This window comes from Arachis stenosperma, chromosome 3 (assembly GCF_014773155.1).
Source record: "Arachis stenosperma cultivar V10309 chromosome 3, arast.V10309.gnm1.PFL2, whole genome shotgun sequence".
NCBI lineage: Eukaryota > Viridiplantae > Streptophyta > Magnoliopsida > Fabales > Fabaceae > Arachis > Arachis stenosperma.
In genome coordinates this window covers 109,454,112-109,472,413 of record NC_080379.1, presented here as the reverse complement: position 1 = coordinate 109,472,413, position 18,302 = coordinate 109,454,112, and the positions used below count along the sequence as shown (strand labels likewise).

General features: G+C 42.6%; 1 non-coding gene across 1 annotated transcript; it reads left to right on the top strand.

Annotated features, from left to right (window-relative positions):
• Positions 1–1,422: 1,422 nt before the first annotated feature.
• On the top strand, positions 1,423–1,526 carry LOC130972565 (small nucleolar RNA R71). Its single transcript, XR_009083727.1, has one exon. It is a non-coding gene; the product is annotated as a small nucleolar RNA R71 (small nucleolar RNA).
• Positions 1,527–18,302: the final 16,776 nt, after the last annotated feature.

Sequence of the window (18,302 nt, the reverse complement as noted above, 5' to 3'; positions counted from 1 at the left end):
GGCTAGGAAGGGTCTTCCAAGGATGATGGATTCATCCTCATCCTTCCCAGTGTCTAGGATTATGAAATCAGCAGGGATGTAAAGGTCTTCAACCTTTACCAAGACATCCTCTACAAGTCCATAAGCCTGTTTCTTTGATTTGTCTGCCATCTCCAGTGAGATTCTTACAGCTTATACCTCAAAGATCCATATTTTCTCCATTACAGAAAGTGGCATGAGGTTTACACTTGACCCCAGGTCACACAGAGCCTTCTCAAAGGTCATGGTGCCAATGGTGCAAGGTATTAAGAACCTTTCGGGATCCGGTTTCTTTTGAGGTATCTTCAGCTGAACCAAGGCGTTTAGTTCATTAATGAGCAATGGAGGTTCATCCTCCCAAGTCTCATTACCAAATAACTTGGCATTCAGCTTCATGATTGCTCCTAAATACTGAGCAATTTGCTCTTCACTAGTAACTTCATCTTCTTCAGAGAAAGAATACTCATCAGAGCTCATGAATGGTAATAGAAAGTTCAGTGGAATCTTTATGGTCTCTAGATGAGCCTCAGATTCTTTTGGTTCCTCAATAGGGGAATCCTTGTAGTCTAGTGGATGTCCCATGAGGTCTTCCTTACTGGGAATCATGTCCTCCTCCTCTTCTATAGGTTCGGCCATTTTGGTTGTATTAATGGCCTTGCACTCTCTTTTTGGATTCTCTTCTGTATTGCTTGGGATAGAACTAGGAGGAGTTTCAGTAAGTCTTTTACTCAGCTGACCCATTTGTGCCTCCAAATTTCTTATGGAGGACTGTGCCTCAGTCATGAAACTGAGGGTGGTCTTAGATAGATCAGAGACTATGTTTGCTAAGTTAGAGAGGCTCTTCTCAGAATTCTCTGTCTGCTGCTGAGAAGATAAAGGGAAAGGCTTGCTATTGCCAAACCAGTTTCTCCTACCATTATTGTTACTGAAGCCTTGTTGAGGCTTCTGTTGATCCTTCCATGTGAAATTTGGATGATTTTCCATGATGGATTATAAGTGTTTCCATAGGATTTTCCCGTGTAATTCACCTCTTTCATTGCAGGATTCTCAGGGTCAAAAGCTTCTCCTTCGGAGGAGTCGTCTTTAGCACTGTCGGATGCATCTTGCAATCCAGTCAGATTCTGAGAAATTATGTTGACTTACTGAGTCAATATTTTGTTCTGAGCCAATATGGCATTCAGAGTATCAATCTTAAGAACTCCTTTCTTCTGATTCACCCCATTTTTCACAGGATTTCTCTCAGAAGTGTACATAAACTGGTTATTTGCAACCATTTCAATGAGTTCCTGGGCTTCTGTAGGCATTTTCAAATGAAGAGATCCACCAACAGAGTGGTCCAATAACATCTTGGATAACTCAGACAGACCATCATAGAATATACATATGATGCTCCATTCTGGAAACATGTCAGAAGGACACCTTTTGGTTAATTGCTTGTATTTTTCCCAAGCTTCATAGAAGGATTCACCTTCCTTCTGTCTGAAGGTTTGGACATCCACTCTGAGCTTACTCATCTTTTGAGGTGGAAAGAATTTGGTCAAGAAAGCATCGACCAGCTTATCCCAAGAGTTTAGGCTTTCTCTAGGTTGTGAGTCCAACCATGTCCTAGCTCTGTCTCTCACAGCAAAGCGAAAAAGCATAAGTCTATAGACCTCGGGATCAACCCCATTGGTCTTAACAGTATCACAGATCTACAAGAATTTAGATAAGAACTGATGAGGTTCTTCTGATGTAAGTCCATGAAACTTGCAGTTCTGCTACATTAGAGAAACTAATTGAGGCTCAAACTCAAAGTTGTTTACTCCAATGGTAGGAATTGAGATGATTCTTCCATAAAAATTGGAAGTTGGTGCGGCATAGTCACCAAGCATCTTCCTTGCATTGTTGGCATTGTTGTTATTTTTGGTTGCCATGTCTTCTTCTTTTTCGAAAATTTCTGTCAGGTCCTCTCCAGAGAGTTGTGCTTTAGCTTCTCTTAGCTTCCTATTTAAAGTCCTTTTAGGTTCAGGATTAGCTTCAACAAGAATATCCTTATCCTTGTTCCTGCTCATGTGAAAAAAAAGAGAACAGAAAAGAAGAGGAATCCTCTATGTCACAGTATAGAGATTCCTTTATGTGAGTAGAAAAAGAAAAGAATAGAAGAATGAGGTAGAGAGAAAATAAAGAGAATTCGAACACAGAGAGGGAGAGAGGGTTCGAATTTTAAGAAGAAGAGAAGTGTTAGTAATTAAATAAATAAATAGAAAGAGATGAGAGAGAGAAGAAATTCGAAAATATTAGAAGAAATAAAATTAGAGTTTAAAACAGTTAGTTAATTAAAAAGGTTTTTTGAAAAAGTTGTTAGTGGTTTTCGAAAATTAGTGAAAAAAAAAGTAGTTAATTGAATAAGATTTGAAAACAATTTTTGAAAAGATAAGAAGTTAGAAAAAAGATTTTGAAATTAAGTTTTGAAAAAGATATGATTGAAATCTATTTTGAAAAAGATTTGAAAAAGAAATTTAAAAAGATTTGATTTTGAAAATTGAAGTTGATGACTTGACTAACAAGAAACTAAAAGATATGATTCTAGAATTTAAAGATTGAACCTTTCTTAACAAGAAAGTAACAAACTTAAAATTTTTGAATCAAAACATTAATTGTTAGTAATAATTTCAGAAATTATGAAATAAAAATAAGAAAAAGATTTTGAAAATCAATTTTTAAAAATTTTTCGAAAAACATGAAATAAAAATGAAAAAGATTTGATTTTTGAAAAAGTTTTGAAAGGATAGGATTTTTAAATTGAAAATTTGACTTGACTCATAAGAAACAACTAAATTAAAAATTTTTTTGACTGAGTCAATCCAAAATTTCGTAATTTATGGAAAAAATAAGGGAAAGATATTTTTTATTTTTGAATTTTTAATGAGGAGAGAGAAAAACACAAAAATGACTCAAAACATGAAAATTTAAGATCAAAACAAAAAAATGCATGCAAAAACACTTTGAATGTCAAGATGAACACTAAGAACACTTTGAAAATCATGATGAACATCAAGAACATATTTTTGAAAATTTTTAAGAAAAGAAACACATGCAAGACACTAAACTTAGAATTTTTAATGCTTAGACACTAACAAATTAAAAATGCATATGAAAAACAAGAAAAGACATAAAACAAGAAAATCACAAGATCAAACAAAGACAATCATCAAGAACAACTTGAAGATCATGAAGAACACCATGCATGAGTTTTCGAAAAATTTTTTAAGCAAAATTAAAAATATGCAATTGACACCAAACTTAAAATTTGACACCAGACTCAAACAAGAAACACAAAATAATTTTTGTTTTTATGATATTATTAATTTTTTCGTAATTTTTTGAAATTTTTTTTTTTGGAAAAACGAAAAAGAAGAAAAATTTTTGAAAGATTTTTGAAAACTTTTTGAAAATAGAACAAGAAGAAAATTACCTAATCTAAGCAACAAAATGAACCGTCAGTTGTCCAAACTCGAACAATCCCCGGAAACGGCGCCAAAAACTTGGTGCACGGAATTGTGATACACAACTCCGATACAACTTACCAGCAAGTGCACTGGGTCGTCCAAGTAATACCTTACGTGACTAAGGGTCCATCCCACGGAGATTGTCGGCTTGAAGCAAGCTATGGTCATCTTGTAAATCTTAGTCAGGAAGATTCAAATGGTTATGAGGTTTTGATAATTAAAAGAGAAATAAAACATAAAATAGGATAGAAATACTTATGCAATTCATTGGTGGGAATTTCAGATAAGCGTATGGAGATGCTTTGTTCCCTCTGAGCCTCTGCTTTCCTATTGTCCTTATCCAATCATGCGTACTCCCTTCCATGGCAAGCTATATGTTGGTGGATCACCGTTGTCAATGGCTACCATCTGCCCTCTCAGTGAAAACATGTCCGCTACGGTTTCCTGCATGGCTAATCAGCTGTCAGTTATCGATCGTGTCGGAATAAGATCCATCGATCCTTTTGCACACTGTCACTGCGCCCAACAGTCATGAGTTTAAAGCTCGTCACAGTCATCTCATCCCAGATCCTACTCAGAATACCACAGACAAGGTTTAGACTTTTCGGATCTCAAGAATGTTGCCAAATGATTCTAGCTTATACCACGAAGACTCTGATCTCACGGAATGGAAGGCTCTATTGTCAGGAGAGGCAACCATGCGTCGTGAACCAGGAGGCCAAGAGATACACACTCAAGCTCTTGCAGATAAAACAGAGGTGGTTGTCAGGAACGTGTTCATAAGGGAGGATGATGATGAGTGTCACGGATCATCACATCCATCAGGTTGAAGTACAAGTGAATATCTTAGAACAAGAATAAGCGTAAATTGAATAGAAAAACAATAGTAGTTTGCATTAATTCATGAGAAATAGCAGAGCTCCACACCTTAATCTATGAGGTGTAGAAACTCCATCGTTGAAAATACATAAGTGATGAAGGTCCAGGCATGGCCAAATGGCCAGCCCCCAAAACGTGATCAAGAGATCAAAAGTGATCCAAAGATAGTCTCAAAAATGATCTAAAGATGTGAATACAATAGTAAAAAGTGCTATTTATACTAAACTAGCAAACTAGGTTTACATAAAATGAGTAACTAAGTGTAGGTAGTGCAGAAATTCACTTCCGGGGCCCACTAGCTGTGTGTTTAGGCTGAGCATTGAAGCTTTCACGTGCATAGGCTCTTCTTGGAGTTTAAATGCCAGTTTTGGTGCCAGTTTGGGCGTTTAACTCCAGCGTTGGTGCCAGTTCTAGCATTTTACGCCAGGAAAGGGTCTTTGGTGGGAGTTTGGATGCCAGTTTTGGCCATCAAATCTCGGGAAAAGTATGGACAATTATACATTACTGGAAAGCCCAAGATGTCTACTTTCCAAAGCAATTGAGAGCGCACCAATTGGACTTCTGTAGCTCCAGAAAATTTACTTCGAGTGCAGGGAGGTCAGAATCCAACAACATCTTCAGTCCTTTCTCAGCCTCTAAATCAGATATTTGCTCAGGTCCCTCAATTTCAGCCAGAAAATATCTGAAATCATAGAAAAACACACAAACTCATAGTAAAGTCCAGAAATGTGATTTTTGCATAAAAATTAATAAAGATATACTAAAAAGTAACTAAAACATATTAAAAACTATGTAAAAACAATGCCAAAAAGCGTATAAATTATCCGCTCATCATTTCTACACCTCATAGATTAAGGTGTGGAGCTCTGCTGCTCCTGATGAATTAATGCAATTACAACTATTTTCTATTCACTTCAAGCTTATTCTTGTTCTAAGATATCCATTCGCACTTCAACATGATGAATGTGATGATCAAGTGACACTCATCACCATTCTCATTTATGAACGCGTGCCTGACAACCACTTCCGTTCTACCTGAAAACAAGCTTGAATGCATATCTCTTGGCCTCCTGGTTCACGACGCATGGTTGCCTCTCCTGACAATAGAGTCTTCCATTCCGTGCGATCAGAGTCTTTGTGGTATAAGATAGAATTAATTAGCAGGATTCTTGAGATCCGGAAAGTCCAAACCTTGTCTGTGGTATTCCGAGTAGGTTCTGGGATGGGATGACTGTTGATGGTTGGAAAACAATCCAACACGAAACTCACCGGCAAGTGTACCAGGTCGCATCAAGTAGTAATAACTCACATGAGTGAGGTCGATCCCACAGGGATTGAAGGATTTTGAGCAATTTTAGTTTAGTGATTGATTTAGTCAAGCAAACAAGTATTGGTTGAGTGGTTTGTAATTGATAGAAGCTAAGTTACTTGAAATGTAAAGGGAGAGGGGTAATTGACTGAAAATTAAAGTGCAGAAAAATTAAAGAGGCTGAATCTTAAAGTGCAAGAAATATAAATTGCAGAAACTTAGATTGCAAGAAATGTAAATAACTGAATCTTAAAGTGCAAGAAATATAAATTTCTTGAATCATAAAAGGAATTGGGAATTGGGATTGCAGAATTTAAACAAGCAGAAGTAAATTTCATTAAACAGAAGAGTAGAAGATGAATTGAATTGAAGTAGATCTCAAATAGTAAAGGTAGAATGCTTTGAAATGTAAAACAGAAAATGACTTGTGCTTAATTACAGCAAAATAAAAGATGGTTGAAGATCTCAGGAGTGGAAGAGACTAGAAAACAAGTCTAGATCTCAAATCCTTCCTTGATCCAACAAGAGCAATTGCAAAAGAAATAAAGAAAAGTAAATTGCAGGAAGAATAGAAGATGAAGTAGTAAACGGAAAGTGAAATTCAATTATGCAGAGAAATTAAACAAGAGATCTCAAGGTGAGATTGATACAGAAGTTCTTCAATTCTTCACCCAAGATCCAAAGCAAGAAAAATAAAAGTGCTCAAGTAAGAACAAGGAAGAAAAGAGATCAATTCTCCTTCCCAATTCTCTAAGATCTAAACTCCAAAGTTAAAGCTCCCAAAATAAAAATGAATGTTCCGAAAATTTTAAAGTGAATCTAGAGGTAAAAGTAAAAGAAAAAATATTGAAGGTAAATGTTCTAACTAAATCAAACTAGCTTCTATTTATACACTTTCTATTCTTGGATTTTAGAATTTGGGTGGGCTTAAAAGATGGGTGAAGAATTGAATAAAATTGGATTTTTAAGTAAATTTCCAGCCCAAGTGTTGCTCCCAGGAGGATGTTCTGCTCTTGTGGGGAGCAGAGCATTGGCTGCCTTGGTGTGTGTCTTGTGCGCCTTGCCTCCCTGCCCGTGTCAATGTTGCGCGTGCCAAGCTTCCTGGACCGTGTCATGATGCGCGCACCAAGCTCCCTGGCCGTGTCATTGTTGCTTGTGTGTGCCAAGGAGTAGCGCTCTGCTCTCCTTGTGAGCGGAGCATTGGAGCTCCCATAGGGAGGTCCCAAGTTTGATCCTGGCTGAAGGCATTGCTGGCCCTTTTTCCTTGTGAAGGAAATAGCGCTTCTCTCTCCTCTCCCCTTGAGGTGCTTGGTTCGAATCCTTGCTGAGCCATTTTGTGCATTTTCCTTTGCCAATCTTTGTAGTAGCGCTCCCCCACTCCCTTTTGGTGCTTGGTTCGATCCTTTGGGTGGCATTTGGCAAACATTTCCTTGGATTTATTTGAGAGTGAAGCTCGATAATGCTCTCAAGGAAAGCGGAGCATTGTTTTTCTTTTCCTTGTTTCTTGGCTTCAATTTGTGCTCTGCTCTCAAGGGGAGCAGAGCATTGAAGCATGCCTCCTTGGTTCATTGTTGTGCTCTCTTGGAGAGCATTGTGCTCTTGGAGAGAGCATTGTAGCTTCCTCCTTCAATGTTGCGCCACACTCTTCTCTTTTTTTGCCACACTATTTTCTTCCTTGGGCCACACTTCTTAAGCCACGCTTTCTTCTTTTCTTCTTTTCTTCACCTACAAGTAATCAAAGCAACCAATCAAAGTATCACCAAATTCACAAGGTTCATAAATCATTCAAATATCAATTAAATTTAGCTTGAACCTCATGATTTAGCATCAATTAAAGGGTGGTTGATTGATTCAAATAAACCATGCAATTCCACTCTAAATTACTTACTTATAATGCAAGAAAGTGCACAAAAACTAGTGAAACAAGTGAAATTAGCTTGAAAAATAGGTATATGATGACTTGTCATCAACTGTCACGAGCTTCAAAATTGTCAGTGCTGGGCACAGTGACAGTGCGCAAAAGGAACAATGGATCTTATTCCGACACGATCGAGAACCGATAGATGATTAGCCCTACGTAACCCGTAGCCGGACCATTTTCACTAAGAGGACGGACAGTAGCCATTGACAACGGTGATCCCCCAATATACAGCTTGCCATGGAAAGGAGTACGCATGACTGGACGAAGACAATAAGAAAGCAGAGGCTTAGAGGGAACAAAGCATCTCCATACGCTTATCTGAAATTCCCACTAATGAATTACATAAGTATCTCTATCATATTCTATATTTTATTTGTCTTTGAATCATCAAAACCCCATAACCATTTGCTTCAAGCTGATAATCTCCGTGGGATCGACCCTTACTCACGTAAGGTATTACTTGGACGACCCAGTGCACTTGCCAGTCAGCTGCACGGAGTTGTGAGAGAAGTGTGAACTCACGATTTCGTGTACCAAGGACTTGGTCCAACCTTTGATCAAAGTTGACCCTTCTAGTGTAGGGGCATGCATCTCCTTACATCATTGGCAAGTTGAATGCCAACCTTACATTTTCCGGACTGAAATCTAAGTATTTCCCCTGACTCATTGTAAGCCAATTCTTTGGGTTCGGGTTCACACTTTGATCATGGTTTTTGGTGATCCATGCATTAGCACAGAACTCTTCAACCATTAAGATTCCGACTTATGACAAGTCATCTTATGCTAGCTTTTCAAGCATTTCTCACTTGTTTCATTAGGTTTTATGCACTTTCTTGCATTGTAAGTAACTAGTTTGGAGTAGAATTGCATGGTTTTGTTGAATCAATCAACCATCCTTTATTTGACACTAAATCATGAGGTTTAAGCTAAAATTAATTGGGTTTTGAATGATTTACAAACCTTGTGAATTTGGTGATACTTTGATTGGTTGTTTTGATTACTTGTAGGTGAAGAAGAGAAAGAAACAAGGAAAGTGTGGCCTAAGGAAGAAGAAAAGCGTGGCCTATGGAAGAAGAAAAGCGTGGCACATCAAAGGAGAAGCTATAGCGCTCTTTCAAAGAGCTCAGTGCTCTCTATGAGAGCTCTACTCAAGGCTAAGGAAGCAAAGCAAGGAATGCTGTGCTCTCCTTGTTAACCGAGCACCAAAGAAGCAAGGAAAAAATCACAATGCTCGGTTAACACATTTAACCTTATAGGGCTCCATCCAAATTAAATCCAAGGTGCAATGTTTACTAGTGAAGGCCACAAGGTTCGAACCCATGAGCCAAGGGACCAAGAGAAGCGCTCCTTTCAAGGAAAATAAGCAAAAATTGGCTGAAATGCATTCACAGGGGTTCGAACCAAGGAGCTGAGGAGCGCTACCTTAGGGTATTCTCCAAAATTGGAGCTGAAGTGCTCCCAGCAAGCCTCGAAGGGGGGCTCCCATCTCAAGCAAAGAGCACTCAACTCTCCCCACTCACCAAGCGCTATTGACACGGACAAGGGGCTGGGAGCGCAACAAACTTAGCAATTTGACACGGCCAAAGGAGCTTGGTGCGCAAGACTTGGCAAAGCTTGGATGTTGAGCTCTTGCCATTAACCGAGCGCTACCCTGATGCATGTCCAAGGAGCTTGTCACACAAAATTTGAAGGCCAAGGCAAGGGGGATGCTGCGCTTACTCCACAAATCGAGCATTGCCCTGGGAGTGTGACCCATGGTCCAAATTCAACTAAAAATTCAATTTAATTCAATTCTTCACCAAATTAAAAAGCACACTCCAAATTCTAATATCCAAAAATAGGAAGTGTATAAATAGAAGTTAGTTTGCTTTAGAAAAAAACTTTTCTTTACCTTTTCTTACCTTTTAGAATTTTTAGACACTTTTAACTTTTATTGGAGAGATGAATTGGAGATTTGAGCTTTGGGATTGGAAATTGGAAGAGAAAATTGAATTCTCTTCTTCTTTGTTCTTACTTCTACACTCTTCATTCTTTGTTTTGAATCTTGGATTGAGAATTGAAGGAATTTTGTTTCATTCTTGATTTGAGATTTTTCTTTGTTTACTTTCTGCATAATTTCAACGAATTGTGATTTGGATCTAAGTTTCCTTTACTGTTTTCATCTCTACTTCTTCTACATTTGTTCTCTGTTGGATCAAGGAAGGAATTAAGATATAGACTTGTTCTCTAGTCTCATTCAACCCCTGAGATCTTCAACTTCTCTCTTAGTTATTGCAATTGAACTTTGCCTTCTGTTTTGCTTCCTCAAGCAATTCTTCTTTTCTATTTAGATCTGCTGCATTTTAATTCACCCTTCACTTCTCTGTTGATTGTCATTTACTTTCTCTTGTTTAATTTCTGAAATCCCAGCTCCCAAAGCCCTTTATGATTCAAGTAATTTACATTTCTTGCACTCTAAGCTTCAGCTATTTACATTTCTTGCAATCTAAGCTTATGTCATTTATATTACTTACACTTTAAGATTCATCTTCTTTACTTCCTGTTCATACCCTGACCGGGCCCCTCCAACTCGGCAAGTTCGTAAAAGGTCCGACCTCGCCCTAAGGCTCATGCCTAAAGGTCGGACCTCGGACAATAAAAGCAAAGGAAGGCCCATCACAAGGAACACAGCCCAAACCTAAAGGCCGAAAAGGCCTGGAAAAGGCGGTTCCGCAAAAGATAGAGATAAACTCCCAAAGATAAGATAAGATAAGAATATCTTATCCAGGGAAAGATCACTGCCAACTACTATAAATACACTGGAGCACCCAGGTATGGCATTCATTCCACATTCTACACATATCTGCTTGGACCCATGCTAACTTAAGCATCGGAGTGTCATTGCAGGTACAACCACCAACCACTCTGCATATCAAGCTCGGGTCTCTCCAGACGACCGAGCTACACGTTTCAGGTAACCCACGGAACATTGGCGTCGTTGCCGGGGAACCTGGAAGTCATCCCTCTATCATGGCGGACGACCCTCTCAACAAAGACCACGCTGCATCTGAACAAGAGGACGAAATTGACACCGGAGAACGACCGGACAGCCCTCTATCACCACGCACTCCAGGAGGAAACAAACAGAATCACCCAAAGACATCACTCCCAAACAAAGATCCACAAAATTCCGAAAAAGAGAAGAACTCGGAGATTCTAGAAACAGTCCGGGCACAACAAGACCGACTGAAACAACTCGAAGAGGACATAAAGAAGCAGAAAGAAACTGAACAAGATCTGAGAAGGGAGACTCGAAAGCGCAGAGAATTAGAAGAAAAACTGCGGAAAATAGAGGCCAACCTGAAAGACCGAACAGAACGCGGCACCACCCCCGAAGGCAACCATGACCCCTTCACGCGAGAGATCATGAAGGAGAAGGTACCGCGAAACTTCAAACCACCCGATATGGATCTCTACGACGGCACCACCGATCCAAGTCACCACCTCAGCAACTTCAGAAGCAGAATGTACCTAGTCGACGCCTCCGACGCAATTCGGTGCAAAGCCTTCCCCACCACTCTCACCAAGTCAGCCATGAAGTGGTTCGACAATCTGCCACCAAGATCAATCACCAGCTTCGAAGACCTAACCAAAAAATTCCTAACAAGGTTCTCTATTCAAAAGGACAAGACAAAACATGCCCCCAGTCTACTCGGGATCAAGCAAGGTAACCAAGAAACTCTCCGAGAATACATGGAGCGATTCAACAAAGCCTGCCTGGACATACAACACTTGCCCACTGAAGCAGCCATCATGGGACTAGCAAACGGCCTAAAAGAGGGACCGTTTAGCCAATCCCTATCCAAACGATACCCGACCTCCCTATACGAGGTGCAGGAGCGGGCAGAAAAATATATCAACATGGAGGAAACCTCCCAGCTAAGAGACTCTTCTAGGAAGGAATCAACCTACCCACTCCGGGATCGAGATCGGGAACAGAAGAAGAAAGAAGAACCCAACTCGGACAAGCCACGGAAGTACCACAACTACACCCCCTCCGAGTCTCCCTGGTAGACGTCTACAGAGAAGTATGCCACACCGAAAAGATCCCACCGCCCCGACCGCTAAAACACAAGAGAGTGGGGAGAGATCGGTCTGAGTACTGTGAATATCACAAGCTCTACGGTCATTCTACTAACGACTGCTACGACCTAAAAAATGTTATAGAAAAGCTAGCCAGAGAAGGAAAACTCGACAGATACATAGCAGAGAAAGGAGAAGAGTCCAGGAAGAGAAGGCGGGGAGACAACGAAGATCGGGCCGAACAAACCCCGCGAACCCCGGAAAGACATGTTCACATGATAAATGGAGGTTTTGCAGGCGGAGGAACATCCAAATCCTCGCGAAAAAGACACCTCAAAGAAGTCTATCACGTCCGAGAAGACAGTCCCCTGCCCGAACTACCTACTATCTCATTTACCCGAGAAGATGCCCAAGGGATAATTCCCGGGCACGACGATCCAATGGTAGTCACCATTATCCTAGCAAACGCCAACTTACATCGAACCCTGATTGACCAGGGAAGCTCAGCAGATATCCTGTTCAAAACGGCCTTCGACAAGCTCGGACTTGAAGAAAAAGAACTAAAGGCCTATCCCACCGACCTATTTGGGCTAGGGGATACCCCGATCCATCCCTTAGGATACATCTCGCTACACACTACCTTTGGAAGAGGCGAGCAATCTAAAACATTAAGCATCGACTACATTATAGTCGACGTCACTTCAGCATACAATGCCCTCATTGGGCGACCAACCCTGAACAGACTGGCAGCTATAGTCTCGACCCCACACCTCTGTATGAAGTTCCCTACCGCAAAAGGAATTGCTACCCTAAGAGGCGACCAAAAACTAGCGCGGCGATGCTACAACGAAAGCTTGAGCCTAAAAGGGAAAGAGGTCAACACAATAGAACTCGGACGAGTTCAAACCCGAGAAGATCTTCGGCCACAACCAGAGGGAGAAACCGAAAAAGTCCAGATTGGGAACACACCTGAAAAAATAACAAACATAGGAGCAAACCTCGAAGCGGACCTAAAAGAGGAACTCATAACCCTCTTAAGAGAGAATTCCGACCTCTTCGCCTGGAAAGCCTCCGACATGCCAGGCATAAGCCCCGACCTGATGTGCCATAGGCTATCTGTATACCCGGGATCCCGACCTGTCCAACAAAGACGCCGGAAGCTCGGACCCGAGCGCATACAAGCAATAGAAGAACAAATACAAGCGCTGCTAGATGCAGGGTTCATTAGGGAAGTAAAATACCCCCTATGGCTCGCAAACGTGGTCCTGGTAAAAAAGCCCAACGGAAAATGGAGGATGTGCGTCGATTACACAGATCTCAACAAAGCCTGCCTCAAAGACCCATATCCACTACCAAACATCGACGCCTTAGTAGACGCAGCCTCAGGCTACAGATATCTCTCCTTCATGGACGCATACTCGGGATATAATCAAATCCCGATGTACGGACCCGACCAAGAAAAGACCTCGTTCATAACCCCAAGGGCAAACTACTGCTACGTAGTAATGCCCTTCGGGCTGAAGAACGCAGGGGCAACCTACCAGAGGCTAATGAACAAAGTGTTCTCACAACACATCGGACTACAGCTGGAGGTGTACGTCGACGACATGCTGGTAAAAACACAAGAAGACAGAAACTTGCTGACCGACCTCACCAGCGTCTTCGGCACCCTCAGAAAACACAACATGAGACTTAACCCGACAAAGTGCACCTTCGCCGCAGAAGCCGGAAAGTTCTTAGGCTTCATGCTGACTCAAAGGGGCATCGAAGCAAACCCGGACAAATGCCAAGCGATACTCAATATGAAGAGCCCGACGTGTGTCAAAGAAGTACAACAACTGAATGGAAGGCTCGCCGCCCTATCAAGATTCTTGGCAGGATCAGCAATAAAGTCACTACCTCTATACTCACTCCTAAAGAAAGGGAAACCCTTCTCGTGGACCCCGGAGTGCGAAAAAGCTTTTCAAGAATTCAGGGAATTCCTCGGGCAGCCACCAATCCTAACCCGACCTTTAAAAGGAGAAGAACTCGTACTATACCTCTCGGTTGGACATCGAGCAGTCGCTTCAGCATTAATACGAGAAAATGACCAAGGACAACACCCCATATACTTTGGCACTACAAGGGGCCGAATTAAACTATCAGAAGATAGAAAAATTCGCCTACGCCCTAGTGTTCACAGCTCGGAGGCTCCGTCCCTACTTTCAAGCCTACACCATCAGAGTCCGGACAAACCAACCCATGAGACACATCCTCCAAAAAACAGACCTGGCAGGACGAATACTGCAATGGGCGGTGGAACTATCCGAGTTCGACCTCCACTATGAAACCCGGACTGCCATAAAATCTCAGTATCTAGCCGACTTCATCGCAGAATACACTGAGACCCCTGGAACCCCACTCTCATGGAACCTGTATGTCGACGGGTCCTCAAACAAAGCTGGAAGCGGAGCCGGGGTTATACTCGAAAGCGACCAAGGAACGCGGATAGAACTATCCCTAAAATTCGAGTTCCAAGCTTCGAACAACCAAGCCGAATACGAGGCCCTACTAGCAGGTCTAAAGCTAGCTGAAGAGGTCGGAGCCTAGAAAATCACGATCTTCAGCGACTCCCAGGTCGTCACATCACAAGTAAATGGAAGCTACCAGGCCAAAGACCCCACCATGAAAAAATACCTGGACCAAACACAGGCACAACTACGCCACTTTTCAGAGATACAGATTCAGCACATACCTCGGGAACAAAACGCCCGGGCAGACGCCCTCTCAAAGCTCGCCAGCACCAAGCCCGGAGGCAACAACAGAAGTCTCCTCCAGGAAACCTTACAATCCCCCTCCGTGCTAAGAGAGGAAGAAACGCTAAATATATCCAACCAACAGCAAGGATGGATGACCCCCATACTCAACTACCTAAAGTCGGGAACTCTTCCCGCCGAAAGAAAAGAAGCTAAAAGACTCACAAAAGACGCCCATAATTATACACTAATTCACGACGTATTATACAGAAGAGGATTCTCAAACCCCCTCCTTAGGTGCGTCCCGACCTCAGAAACAAAGAACGTCCTCGAAGAAGTCCACGGAGGCATGTGTGGGAACCATCTCGGAGCTCGGGCATTATCCAAAAAAGTAGTTCGAGCCGGGTTCTACTGGCCGACCTTGCAGAAAGACGCAACGGAATTTGTGAAAATATGCCCCCCCTGCCAAAAACACGCCAATTTTCACAAAGCACCACCCGAAGACCTTATCAGCGTCACCGCACCATGGCCCTTCGCAAAATGGGGACTTGACCTACTCGGCCCGTTCCCCCAAGGACCGGGGCAAGTCAAATACCTCATAGTAGGGGTCGACTACTTCACAAAGTGGATCGAAGCTGAACCCTTAGCCACCATTACGGCTCAGAAAAGTCGCAAATTCCTATACAAAAACATCGTCACAAGGTTCGGAGTCCCCTACTCCATCACCACAGACAATGGAACACAGTTCACAGACACGAGTTTTCGGAACTTGGTGGCCGAGCTAAAGATCAAACAGCAATTCACCTCAGTCGAGCACCCACAAGCCAATGGACAAGCAGAGGCCGCAAATAAAGTCATTTTGGCCGGGTTAAAACGGAGACTCCAGGAGGCCAAAGGGGCATGGGCCGAGGAGCTTCCCCAGGTACTATGGGCATATCGGACAACTCCACACTCTACAACGGGAGAATCACCATTCCGACTAGCTTACGGGATGGAGGCAATGATTCCTATCGAAATAGATGAAGGGTCACCCAGAAGTCATCTTCTACAACGAAGAAGGTAACCCGCAGGCACAAAAGGAAGAACTCAACATCCTCCCTGAGGTCCGAGAAAGAGCTCGGATCCGAGAAGAAGCCTTAAAACGGCGAACGGCCCTCAGATACAATCGGAAAGTAATAAAACGAAGCTTCTCCATTCACGACCTGATTCTAATCCGAAACGACATCGGAACACAAAAGTCGGGAGAAGGGAAGCTAGCTGCAAATTGGAAGGGACCCTACAAGGTAACGAAAGTCTTAGGAACAGGCTATTACAAAATATCCGACCTAGAAGGCAATGAGTTACCCAGGGCCTGGCACGCCTGTAATCTGAGACGACACTACAGCTAGAAAAACTTGACCCGAGGTGTACTCTTTTTCCCTACAAGGGTTTTTTAATGAGACACCCGGTTAAGTAAGACACCCGACCTAGTCAAGGGTAAACACTCTGTAAATATTCTTTCTTTTTAATACTAATCAAATTTTTCTATTTTCTTTTCTTCTTCCTCATGATGAAACAAATCCTAGAAAGTACCCCGCCAAGGCGCATTAATTTATGCTCGGCAAAACGCAAAAAATCATTTGCCAAAAGACCACACAAGGTCGGCAAAGATAAAGCGACGAGGTTCAAATTAATGTGAGAAGTTATAAAGCAACTCTGAAAAGGCTCATAAAGCCAAATAAAAAGAGATTACAAAAATAACTTAAAAGGCCGACCAACGACAAGGTCGGACCCAACAAAGGAGGTACTCGAACGCCCCCCCCCCCCCCCCCCCCGAGGTCCGAGAAAAAGCCCGGATCCAAGAAAGAAGCCTTATAAAAAGGCGAAAGCAAAGATTTCGAAAACGCTTACTAAAAAGTTGCTATACAAAAAACAACTAAAAAGTACAAGCGAAAAAACGAAATCAAAGGAAAGGGTGAAACAAAGTTTCAAGGCGCTAGCTAAAAGGTTGTTATCCAAAAACAACTAAAAAGCATAAAAGCGGAGCAAAAAGTCACAACGCGAACAAACACCGTATAGTAAGCTAAAAAAAGTTACTACGAGTAGCTAATAGCAAAAAGGTGTCCAAAGCGTTTACAGAAACCATCCAAAAAACAAAAAGAGCCCACAGGCCGGGCAAAAAACCAAAGATAAAAAGGATTACAGAGAATCAAGATCCTTTCCAGACTCCACATCGACAGAAGGCTGCGGAGGAAACATAGAAATCGGGACAGCATCAACGGCACCGTCATCTCGGTTTAAAATCTCCGCACCAGATCCATCCCCGGCCAAAAGTGAAGTCGGGTTCGCAACCGGAACCTTGGGGTCGGACACCGGAACCTCATCCTCGTTGGGAGCAGGAACAATCTTTCCCTCCACAACGACGTTATCCGTACTGAATAAACTCAGATCCAGGTCAGGAGCAAGAACCCGGACCTGAGCCTTCAAATTTTCAAACATAGCATCCATACCCTTAGCCACATGACCTTCTAGCTCGTAAAAATCATCCTGAGCAGATTGCAATCTCTCCTTTGTCTCCACAAGCTCAGCATATGTCCGAGTATAATTCTCTGTAGCCGCCTTCGCCATCTCCTCAGACGCACTCGCCGCCGCCACAGCCGCGGTAGCCTTAGCTTTCTCCTTCTCCAAAGATGCCTCCAGCTCAGTAATCCTAGCAGCCTTCAGTTCACTAACCCTCTTGAGCTCAGACTGAGCCTTCTCAAGCCGGGAGCTGGTCGCACCAATGGGGGATTTCTTGAACTCCCGGGCAATAGCGGCATGAAGACTAGCCATCCAGACACAACTCCGCGCCATATACTGAAAATGGTGCTCCATAGACACATCATCAGTAGAAATAAAGGTCTGAGGGAGAATATGCTGTTCAATCCAACCAAGAGCATCAAAATCCTTGTCATTAAAACCCGCAAGCTCTTGAGAGGTCTTCTGTTTCTTGGGAGGAGGACCCGAGGACGAAGGCGGGGAAGAGTGACCGGGCCCAGAGGTCGGAGGATCTTGGTTTATAGCTCGGAACTGGGGAGTCGGAATAGCCTTCGACCGAGTAGTGACACCCACAGTAGTCTTCTCCGGAGAAGATCGGGCAGAAGCCCCCCCAGCCTCGATATTTCGAGCGGCCACGGATTTCTTCGTCCGACGAAGATACTTCATAGAATCCGCCTGAGAAGACATCTCTGCAGAAATAAAAGAAAAGGATTACCACAACAGAAATTCCACCAAAACAAGCAAAGCCAAAATACTAAAAAAGATGAATCTCGGAGAGGTCGGGAACTACCTAACTCGGAACGGAGAAGGCTTGGATCTCCCAACATTTTCTTTGTGTCCAAGTGAGGTGCCCGACCCCATAAACTGCTTACCACACCCACAAAAGCCTGCTCCACCTCATCTAGACTCTCAAAGGTATACTTAGTAGACACTACATTCTCCTGCCAACTAAGAGGAAAAGAAGGCTCCCCACTCTCATCGAGAAAGAAAGGTCGGACGTCTCCAGTAGCCCGGACCTTGAAATAAAAGTTCTTAAAATCATGAAAGGACTCATCATACAGGGTACAAAACTTCCTTCCCTGGTTAGCCCTAAAAGAGACCCAAGATACCTTCCCTCCACCCGACCCCGGCTTCGTCAACACAAACAAATAGGAAAAAAGAGATATAGAGGGAGAGACACCCAAAAACTAACACAAAAGTTGAAACAGCTTTAAAAACGCCCAAGAATTCGGATGGAGCTGCGTAGGGGCAAGGTTACAAGACCATAACACCTCGGACTCCAGATTGGTAAAGGGAAGTCGGACGCTCAGCTTAGAGAAAAAACAATCATAGGCATAAAAGAAGAGCTTCTCGGAACTATCTAAAGGCGGGAA